Source organism: Dermacentor albipictus, chromosome 2, assembly GCF_038994185.2.
Source record: "Dermacentor albipictus isolate Rhodes 1998 colony chromosome 2, USDA_Dalb.pri_finalv2, whole genome shotgun sequence".
In the NCBI taxonomy this organism is placed as follows: Eukaryota; Metazoa; Arthropoda; class Arachnida; order Ixodida; family Ixodidae; genus Dermacentor; species Dermacentor albipictus.
Genome location: NC_091822.1, coordinates 99,685,987 through 99,697,519, shown reverse-complemented (window position 1 = coordinate 99,697,519; position 11,533 = coordinate 99,685,987). Strand labels below are relative to the sequence as shown.

The window sequence follows — 11,533 nt, the reverse complement described above, 5'->3', positions numbered from 1 at the left end:
ACGTTTTATGAACCAGAACCTTTTTCAACCGAAGCTTTTTTTTTTGCCTTTTCCTTCGACTTTCTCACTGCGGCTGCTGCTGCTGCTATCTGGCACACCGCATATAGCGGTGGTTCAGAGCATGTATATACACATAAAACGAGTGGTGCAGAGATTAAATGGAACGCGAGTAACTTGTTTGGACCGCACCGCGTCGAATGTGCGCAATGCCCTCTGGGCATCGTCACATTAGCCCCTTGGCCGCTTTAATTATCCGTGACGAAGGAAACGCTATTACTATAGATACGACAGCGGTTGTGTGCAAACGGTATGAATTTAAGTTCAAGGCACGGTACAGTACGTTTCAGCTATTTCGGAAAAATAAACACCATGCAATTTGTCGAGCGGAAAGCTAACGCAGGGCGTGCAGAAGCAGAACCAAATATAAGCGCACCGTAGGGTCTATGCGACACTACGAAAATGGTCACACGTCACATCAGCACTTCTGTGCCCGCCGCGGTAGCTTTGCGGCTGTGGCGTTGCTCGAGCAGGGTTTTCATCGACCGGGAAAACGGAGAACTCTCAGGGCTTTTGAAAAGTCTGGAAATACTCAGGGAAATGTCTGGGAATTTTTGCTTCTAGTATAGGGAAAATTAGCTGTTGTTCTATTGAACGGGAACGAAAGTAGCGCTAATGTTGGCTCAAGTAACAGAGAGGAATCGTAACGAATCGTCTTTGACGCCGGGTCATCGGTAGGAGTAGTTGTCCCGTGCACAGCGAACGGCCCATTTCGCGGACAAGCCCGATAATTCGAACGGCTTGGCGGCACAACCGCGTACCCCATAGAGTCAATGTATAAGAAACTGAAATTTTCGACGCAAGAATCCTTCACCGTCTGATTTTTAAAACTTTTTTCCTTGATCACAAGTCCGAAACGGCGTTAATCAAAGACACCACGGCCTCCATTTTCATTATCTTGCCGCCTCGAGCCGGCGCTCTCGCACGCAAATCCGCTGGCAGCCGCAGCCATCACCGCATCAACTGTAGGTCTTGCTGCTTTGACGTTCGGTATTAAGCGTCTTGCCCTTCGATGCTGTGTTTTTCGTTGAAATAATTCGCCGCTGTCAGCAATCGCACTAACTCCCCCTTTGTAATCCTCGCGATTGGCTTCGAAGCTTGGAAAGCACGCCGCGTTGCATATTACCGGTACCTGAAAGTTAGCTTCACCTCACTACAGTACTGTTACCGGTAGAAGCATTTCCAAAGTATTACGGTGAAGTTTACAATCGTAGGAAGGGGAAATTGTCATGAAACACAGTACGCATTTAATTAATTATATACGCGTACACCCGCCATCTCCTGCCCCAGTACGAGCATGGATATGCCTAAAAAGTACACTGGAAAGCCTCTAGAGCTTTCCCCGTGGCTTGTAGCGATTCGAGCCAATAAGGGCTCCAAAATAGTTGCATTCATCTTTTCGGATTCTATCGTGGCATCTTGGGAGTTCGAAAAATCGGCCGTTGACTGTACAACTGACCGAGAGGATGCTTCCAATGATCCGTAGGGTGAACGCGCGGCCGAAGGAGGACGATAATAGAAAGAAGTGACGCAGTGAGGAATAAATGGGAAAGGAAGCGTGCCGCCGCTTCTTTGAAGGCGCTTCAGTTCCAAAAACAAAGTGTTGACTGACACCGAGAGGCAGGTTTCCCTCAGCCAAAACAAAATAAACTCTTTAAAGCTGTGAAACGCAACACTGAGGCACTGTGCGCAGGCTGAAAATATATGTCAGGACAGTTGAGGTTGACTTCCCAGCTGCCGAGAGAGAATCTCACTCGTGACAAAGTTCGGGCTTCAGATCAATGAGCTTGCTATCAGTTGATAAAAAGAGCTTATATAGGAAAATATTTCCTTGTGTATGCATCTTCTTTTTATCTGTTTAAAAATGTTCGACTCCTATTGCAAAGGGTTTTACTATTTTTATAAGGTATTTTATTTGCTGAGCATTTTATTAACCCCTCTCTTCTGCTTTCTTTTTAAATAAAATAGACACTGCGCGTTATTATTCAAACAGGATTAAGTCATCTTTTTATTCTTTCACATGATTACTAGAGAGTGGCAGCATTGAAAGACATCGTCTCAGCCCGTCTAGACATAAAAAAAAGTTCTGTGTCACTCAGAGAATTTTGCAAAGGCACTCAGAGAAAACCTGCAATGTTCGGGCAATTTGGAAATGTCCATTTGGCAGACAACCTGTCGAGGCTGCGAATTTGGTCCCGACAACGGCACTCGCATTTCGACCGGGGCGAAATAAAGAAACCCTTGTGCACTTAGATTTCGGTGCACGTTAAGGAACGTCACTCTGTCAAAATTAATGCGGAGTCCGCCACTACGGCGGGTTATGAAGTATGGCGAACAACAACGCCACAAGCAAACACCTCCCTCTATGTGTTCTGTGTACTACACACACAAACAGTTGTAGTGCAAGCAAGGTAACGTTGGCGGATCTGGTTGAAAACTTGTTGAGTGCGGCTGCTGATGCGAACGGCCATATGGCGGATCGCACGCAAAATCGCACATGTGTCTCGCGCTTAACATATACTCATCGCTTTCGTCTTGGACTAAACGTTCAAGAAACTAAACATTCGCCGTCAACAACGCCCCTAATTATGGTCAAAGCAAACAACACAGAATGCTTCGCTTACATCGATTCCCACAGTGCGTAGGATCTGCATAATGTTTTGACACCAAAGCCGTCCTACGTTTTTCGAACGATGTTGTGTCACATATTAATAGGCCAATAAATTCGTAGCGCACCCTTTCTCCAGAGTGTTCCCGCTATAACGGTTTTGTATAGGACGTGCCTCCTCGCTTTTGCGTTTCAAGGGCTTCGTTAAGACAGTAAAGCGCCAGATACTAGGCGCGATTTTGCGCGCGATCCCATCGCGTACACTCAACATGTTTTCAACAAGATCTGCCGCATGCGACCAACCTGCTGGAAATGGTTGCACGACTGCCGTATCGGTCAGATGGCCGCAGGCAATGACAGCGCTGGTAGCGTGTGCGTCATGGGAACGTGGTAGACCCGGCGGGGCGGTGCTGGCCATCGAGCGCGTCGCCGTTCCGATCGTGCCCGTGCTTTTTTTATGCGAAGCATATTACTAGAGCTCAACCCAGCTCCTCAGGCGCGGCGGTGTCGCCTTCAATAACACGTGACACCGTGACGTCACGACAGAGGAGAAACGGGGCTCCAACTCGCGGCGTCGCTCGCGGCGTCGCGGCGGTATATATGCAGCTGCGCTTGCCTCTGCTAGACACTTGCGAGGTGAGATGCCTCCTGGAGACAGAGCTGCTCGTTGGAATGAGAAGCGAAGGTTGCGGCGTGCTGCAGAGACTGTTTCTAGGTGGCTTTGCTACGGCGCAGCGACTACGCGCCCCGCATCGGACGCGGTGAGCGTCGAGCAACGCAGCGTTCGGCGCGACAACGAAATGTGCGCCTGGGCAAGCGCCGCAAGCCTGAGCCGACGCCGACGACACCGGCTTCTCTGCGACACGAGCTCCTTAAGGCTGTCGCGTTAAAATAAAGGCTAGTATGCTTCGCATCCTGGGCTTAACCTTAGCTAAGCCACAGCCATTTTTTTTTTCTTCCCGGTCGAAACGATGACCGCTTTCGCCACTGACGGAGGCAAATAAATCCACTACAATTTGTTTCTGGCACGAAATAATTTATAGAATAAAGCGACCGCGAAAGTGCGTATGTTATAAAACGTTGTGTGAAGCATTAAATCATTGGCCCGATTTCAACTCGGAAGTGGTCGGCGCAGACGCCGCTGCAACCGTCTATGCGAAGCTCGGCTTGAGTGACACGCGTGTTTACTCATCGCCACCAACGGCGTCGGGAGCGCTAATCATATTTTGACTTGAGAGCGACCTAAATGTTCAGACATTGATTGTGCTGACAAATTTAGGCACTTTATTACCTGCTGCGGACGCATCCCAATGGCTGCTCGCTACGGATTAGATGGCCGGCGAGCCAAGTCTATACCGTCTCCAAGCGATCAGAAGCTCGCCTGTCTTGATCGTTCGCTTCCGTCATCGCCCCTAAAATCAAATCTACTGCAATTAAGTCCCGACATTATTGTATACACGTTGGGCCGACCAACATGATTGCTTCGTTATGCGAGCTGCATGCGATCGTGTCGCAACCGTCACTGGTGTCGGATTCGACAGCCGAGCGAGCTAGGCCTGCCGGCGGCTAGCCATGGACGGCTGTCAACGGAGCCGAAAGCACGAATGCGGCCATGCGGAAATACCTCTACGATGTTGGCATAGACGTGTTTATATTGCCATCGTTTGTTTAAAACGAGAGTGCTGGAAAACACGCTTGTTTTCAGATTCTGTGCGAGGTTACGCAGTATTTTGAGCATCCATGCAAAGGCGCCGGTTCTGGGTGGAGCTACGCGAGTCGCTCATTCCTACCAAGTGTCTCGAATTGTCGTATGCAGCAACACGGACGCGATGCGCCGTGCGACGGATCGCACGCGAAATCGCACCATCTGTGTCGCGCCTAATGCTTCTTTGCAAATGTTTGGCTCTGACGTATTTTAGTGTATCATCATTCTTTCATACTGTATCTTTCGTGTTCACTGTACACCTCATTAGCCATTCCCATACTTTTATTACGATAGGTTTTACGCACCCTACAGTGACCATTTTTAGGCCGCTTTGCAGCCATGTCACAGCTACCTCACGTAATTCTCCGCTCCACTGCGAACTCATTCACCCTTGCTTGATACAGCACCTGCGCAGAGCTAATGGCCATCCTGGATTATTTAGAGCGGGCGCTCGCAAATTCGTCTGAAGCTGACTCTGTTCACCATCATGTGTACACTGAGTGCCAGACTGCCCATCGAGCATGCGCTAATGTTCTTTACGCAGATCCCGTACTGCAGAAGATCCGGCACCAGGCACGCCTGCTCTGCGAGTGGGGTCACGATGTTACCATCCACTGGGTCCCTACGCACTGCGTTATCCCCGAAAACGAGAAGGCTCATAGACTGGCGCGCGCTCATCTCTCTACCGCGCTAGCCAGAGCCTCCGATATACTCCTTATCCTTTCCTAGCTACCACACCTGAGGTAGCAGATCCGATGGCAGACAAGCATGCAACCAAACAACGACGTACCACCTATTTCACAGCAGTGAACAATCCACTCTCTATAACATCGCATTCCTCGAAGGTATTCACATGGCGTGAGTCAGTCTTGCTTCAGAGAATTCAGATAGGCACCCTCCTTACTCCTCACTTGCTGAACCGTTTCCGCAGGGATGGCGCACCACTACCCGTTAGCGGGTTCTGTTCCACGTGCTAATGTCGCGCTGATCTTAACCACCTGTGTTGGTAGTGCCCCCTCTACATCCCACCTAGGCTTCGCGCCCTGACCCCCATAAAGCGGGGACCTTGGCCTTCTCTCCGGAATTGGGCGTGCCCGGATACTACACCTCCGGACCATGCCACCGAGCTCTGGCGAGCACTGCTGTTGTTCCTCCAGGACCTGGCGGCACCACCGGTCGGCGATCGGCTCCGCGACAGCCACAACAGCCATGCGGCCCCAACTCAGCTGCCTCCAGGGCGTTCGTTAGTAAAACGGACGCTGCCTGACCCTTCCCCTTTTGCAATAATACCCCTCCCTTTCCACCGCAGCGCCCTCGGCGCATTCTAATGTGGAATTAACGCGGTTTCATTCATTCACTTGCATGACGCTCTTAATTTGATCATACTTGACCAGCGCGCCAACTGTCTCTCATTGGCACGAGATATGTATGCGAACAGTTGCGGCAAGAAGGCTTTAAACCTCTTTGGGTTGCGACACAAAGCAGCTTCAGACGCTAAGTCGTGCTCCCTCAAGGGTTGGAGAAAAAAGCGCTTCTTCCTTTTCTCAGTCACTCTCTCTCTACCTTCATTAGCTATCCCACGCGTCGGTCGCAGGGATAAAAGGCACCATGGAAGCGGCGAAGGCGCACCTTTGTTACCACAGTAACATGATAGTGGCTTTAACAGTCAACGATGTTCAAATTATCCTGCCAGATTTGCCAAGCTTTGAATAGAGTAATCTTGCACGGAGATTTTCGAGCGCGAACCCGCAGCGTGGAAATTCTTCGGAGTGAACGGCTAGTCCCTGCAGTTGTGGCCTCAGACGCCGACCGGATTAAACACGTGTGTGGACAGTGACCCTAAGCAGCCGAGATCCCATGAAGCGGTTAAATGACTTGAAGACGCTGCCATGCTTCGAGGCATGTCCGCTGCGAATGCAAGGTACCTAAGTGCTCATGCTACCGGCGTTTCGGAAACGTTGGCTCCAAAGGCGCCCGTTCTTTGCCCGCAGTGAAAAGATCAGCGGAGAGCGAGGACACAACGACGCGCATAATGAACGTGAGCGAGGCGGAGAACCTCGCCAAGGCAGGTAGCCGAGATGCGGCCACGAGTGGACTGGAATGCGAGGCCTAAACTTCAGCAAGCTTAGGTAGAGCGCCTGAGGATAGACCACTGCAACCTTCATCATAACTTGCCGAAGTAACAGACGACCCAGCGAAAGGCAGGGCCGTACTGTATTCGGAACTTCTGCAACGGCAGCGGACGGGGATCGGGGCGCTGGAAGCGTCCCTTGGAACGCACGTTGCGACTTGGATGCTGACCGCTTCTCCTGCAAGGAACAGCATAGTCTTTCGCTGGACTCCTCCGCGGAACGCCAGTGGCGTTTCCTCTAGAAGGATAGCGACGTCTCATGCACAGAACGCCACCGCGTCGGTTTAGCCGTTAAAAGACCCCAGCAAGTCAAGGAGGCCAAGGAGACACGGCCGGCGCGTTCAGCATGGAGGGACCGCCTGCTAATGCACCACGCACGCGCGTCTGCGTCAGGGCAATGGCTAATTGGACCAGGAACACGAGCGCTGTCGTCGAGCCATTTTTGCAGCGCGGCGAGTACAGCCCGCCGTGTGGGCCAGGAGGCGTCTATCACTGCACCGTGGAATCGAAAGGTAAGCGCCATGCTCCTGACTCACCTCTTCCCCATTGCGAAGAAGGCTCCTGAAGCACCGTTTAGATACGGCACACTAAATGTGAGTTAGGAATGGCTCCTAGAAAAACATCGGGTATACGGTGTATGAGAGATGCAGCCGCAGTGAGTTACGTGAAGCGTATTGTGCGTGCTGCCGACCAGGTATAGGCACTATAGGTACCGAAATGACATCACCAAATTTTCAAGTTCGATTTGCTCACGCAATAGAAGGTTTGCGTGTTTATGCTGCAGGTAGGGGGCGGGGATCCGGTGCTCTCCTTTTACAGATGTGCTCCCCATCTATTCGTAGTGGGCTTGTTTGTGTTGGAGAAATTGTTTCGTGCAGGAGGGTGAAAAAATCCCCTCCCCCCCTCTCCAACTCGTGTTACCCGAGAATGCCCGGCGCCGCTCGCGCCAGCCACTCTTCTTGTAGATGGCTGGGGATCTGTCGCTTGCCTCAACTTTCTATGCTTGTGCTCCCTATACAGGCGCCGTTTAGTGGACGACTGCTGTTTTACATGCTGTTTTAGCAAGCGGCTCTCTCTGACCGAATTGAAAAGTATTTTATTTCAAACATATACATCCAAATAGCACGTGCCACTTCTTGTTGGAAGATGATCTTGATGTTTTGAGAAGTACAGCGATTGAAGAGAAGATGATGCGCTCTTTTCTACAGCCCTGTAGGAAGCATAACTTAGCGTCCGATGTTTTGGGCATGCGGTAGAGAAAAGTGGGAGGGCCAGACCGGGAGATTGGTCTTGACGTTCACGTCATGGTAATACGTGGTTGTGAGCCAGCAACGGTATAGACAGGCTTCATAGATTTGTTCTCTTGGTAAAAAAAGTTTCTGGAACTGTTCAAGAATGCTTCAAAATGCTTCTGGTAGATTGCTACTGTGAGACTACGTGTAGCGATACCGAGTGGCGCGTTGCACGTTTGAACGCTCCAAATGCGGTACAGGCACGTCAATGTATGTGCACGCGCAACTGGCAAGCTCTTCAAATCGATGACGTTTAAGACCGCGAAGCAAGTGAACTAGGAAGGCGCCTGGAGGTGAAACGAAAAAAAAATTCAAGTCTGTTATGTATTTTTGTATGCTGTGCATATTAACAGAAATCCCCTGTACTTGCGTATTTCTCGCCGATATTATTGTATTTCTACTGGCCTAAACCAATACTATGTTTGCTACTTTATAATTTTTTTTTGCAACAATTGTCGCAACCGTTGTTTATATTTTTACTACAATCTCATGTATACAGTCTTTTACGGTCGCATTAAAGTCCTAGACCTTGGGAGCTCATACTACATAATATTTCTTTGTACTCTGTTTTGTCTAACAATATAACAGCTTGCTTCCCGTAATTGAGAGTAGATGTAAGCCTGAAATGGCTACCGGAGAAGACGATTAGTTGGAGATTATACTAGCCACAATCCATCGAGCAAGAAACATTTAGGAGTGGAAACATCGCTGTCGGCGGCGACCAGAAAAGGTCACAAGTCCGCGAAGCAGCTATCGCACTGGTGGTACCTGGCGGCCGAGAAAACAATTACAGCCGTTTCAGGTGCCCAGGCAACCAGTCGCGTGTGTAGCTTGTGATCGGCCGCGCTCCTGGCACAAGTTCTACTCAGGGCTACTGACAGGATAAATACTGAGTATTTATCCTGCCTCAACATTTTCCTCGTGAAGTGCTTCTCGCAGATATCTTTTAATGTGAGCTGACGGCCGTCCCCAGGCATCGCCGCAGCCCATGCTTGCACTCGTTCAGGATCATTCATACCTTTGAACATGCTCCCCTTTTCCTCCAAGAGTTGTACCTGCTTTTGCAGTTTCGAAAGAATCACCTGCATCCTATCTTTGGCTAGCAAATTCCGAAAAAGGGCATTCGCGCATAGCAACGCTGTTAGTATTGCGGCCGCCTAACAAGCACCGACAAGAACTGTTGCTGTTTGACTCTACGGCGCGCATACGCAACGTTACGGCGACACGGACGTTCGCTCCACGAACGTCCGTGTCGTCTTCTTGTCGTCTGCTTTGAGCGGAATACACGGGTACCGCCGAACAGAGCGCTCCCGAGCTGCCAGCCCGGGCGTCTGCTATTTACTTCGCTACGGCTTGCATGACGCGCCGCACGGTGCCGCCACTGCATGCGCCCCCGTCGGCGTTTGCGCTTTTTGTGGCTTTATCTGGTCACCCGGGCGCGCCCGTGCTGACGAGAGTTTGAACTCCTAAATATTCTTCCTCCACGCCACATTCTTAAAATGGGCTTAGTGCATGTTCGCAATGGCACAACCCATCACATCACACCGCACCACGCCATATTGTGCACTGGTCCATATGGACGCAGCAGTTTCCCGTCATAGACACAGCCTCATTTCAAGTATCGTCTTGGTCAAACGGCTAACCGCGGTATGCCAGACGCTAGCGGCTTGGACTCTGCCGGACGCTGCGGACGCGCCGCTAAACTCGCGTACCGCTGGCGTTGGAAAGACCACTCAGCGCCAAACGATGACAATTATATTATTTTATTTGTAAAACTAGAATCATTGCGTATAGCTCGTTCACATTGAACTTTGAAAAAAACCTATTTCATCGCGAAGAATCAGTCTGCATAGTTGGCGTTTATTCATACTTTAGGGTAGTACAGCATGGCTCAATATTTGGGCCTTTATTGTTTTGTATCTACCATAATGACTTACCTCATTGCATTAATCTTCACAAAGTTGTCCTTTACGCTGATAATACCATAATTTTGGTGTCATTTAATTAGGTAAAAACGTTAATCGCTAAGCTGAACAACGAATTGACCAAAGCTATTGAACGGTGTTGTATAAACAACCTAATTTTGAACCCACTTCCAGCTTTGTTCATAATTTTTCATAGTATTCATACACTATCATTTAATCCCAGTGGTTGATTGTCTAACCTTCATTCGCATAAAATTAGACCCTAACTTGAAGTTTACTAATCATGTAGCTTATGTTTATCAAAAAGCTGCTTTTCGTATAGGAGCTCTTAATAAATCTCATCTATTTTTTTTTCCGTTCACGCCTTATATTCAGTATACTATGTCTTCATAAATAGTCACATCACATATGGCATTACTTCGTGGGGAAAGGCATATAACTGTTACCTTTCATCCATACAGCATATTCAGAACCAGGTCGTTCGCATTATAACCAACAGTTATCTTTACTCTAATGCATATCTGCTCATTCAGGCTAACTTCATTCCTCCTTTATCTGGCTTGTTTAAATTTCATATGCTTATCACTCGATTTAAATTACTTAACAGCTCGCGTGTGAATTAATAGACTCTATGTTGCTCACAAATACCAACAGTACTAGGTTGGCCGACTATCCCAACTTTCTATTACCTAAATGCAACACTAGATATTTCAAAAAGACACCCTCTTCCTCAGCGATTAAACTGTGGAATGACTTACCCCCTGCCCATAAGTCAACTTCTTTGCATACATTCAAATATGAACTTAAATATTTCATTTTGTATAACTAATTGTTCTGATTAATTTACTTTGTATATAAAGTGTGTACTTCATTTGCTAAATAGGTTTACATTATTTTGAATCATTATGTGAGAATTTTCTAGTTTACGTGTGCCCCTGATTAGATCGAAATCGGATTTATTCCTTTCCACTACTCCGTTCCCTTTTCATTTACTTGTTGCTTGCGTAACTTTACATTGCTGTATTAAATAATTTTGTTCCAATCTTCTTGTTAACCGAGGGTCCCACTGCTGTTGTTTGACTCTGGGAGCCTCGCCCAACTATGTATCTTGAAGGAACAATAAACTGAACCTGAGGCAATAAAGAAGAGTAGTGCCCTGTATCTACCTTTTGAACGTCGCTATTGTAAATGATAAATAAAACTTCAGCGCAATGCCCTGTGTCTGCCTTTTGAACGCCGCTATTGGAAATGACAAATAAAGCTCCAGCGTTCTAGAAGTTACAGCTTGACTAATATTCTGAACAAACATGAGGAAGAACTCGGAAGCAATATTTTTTGGAACTTGTTTTGGATGTAACTAGCGTATGTAATGCGGGCTTGGCTGGTCGCGTAGATAATCTACCTTTGTTCTCTCAACTGGCCCGGATGTTCCTTTGTAAGTGCCAGGATAACCGTCCTGGCTTTGTATCAAAGTCACTGGAGGATTTCATGCTTAACCCTTTCAGGCGCCACTTGCAATTATGCATAGAAAAAAATCTTTCTATATATAAACATTCTTTTTGGGACCTAAGAAACACAAAACCATCGAATTCTTGAAAGTTATTATGAAACTTTATTATTTGCAACATCGTACACAATTGTGTACACAGCGCCTCGGTGGTCACAAAATTCACGTGTGGAATGCGAGGAAGCAATTGCTCTCTTTCGTCAGGCACAGTTGCACGGCGCATTTCATGCAGAATATCCGGGTGCCTCATGTGCAATTCTCGAGCTTGCACCTAATTCGCACGTTCTGTTCGCGGGATTCGGACCAAT

General features: G+C 48.3%; 1 long non-coding RNA gene across 1 annotated transcript in view; it reads left to right on the top strand.

Annotated features, from left to right (window-relative positions):
- Window positions 1-5,752: 5,752 nt before the first annotated feature.
- LOC135915919 (uncharacterized) overlaps window positions 5,753-11,533 on the top strand; it is a 28,092-nt gene continuing 22,311 nt past the window's right edge. Inside the window, exon 1 of the long non-coding RNA XR_010568784.1 lies at window positions 5,753-7,013. This is a non-coding gene — a long non-coding RNA (uncharacterized lncRNA). The remainder of the gene's footprint in view (window positions 7,014-11,533) is intronic.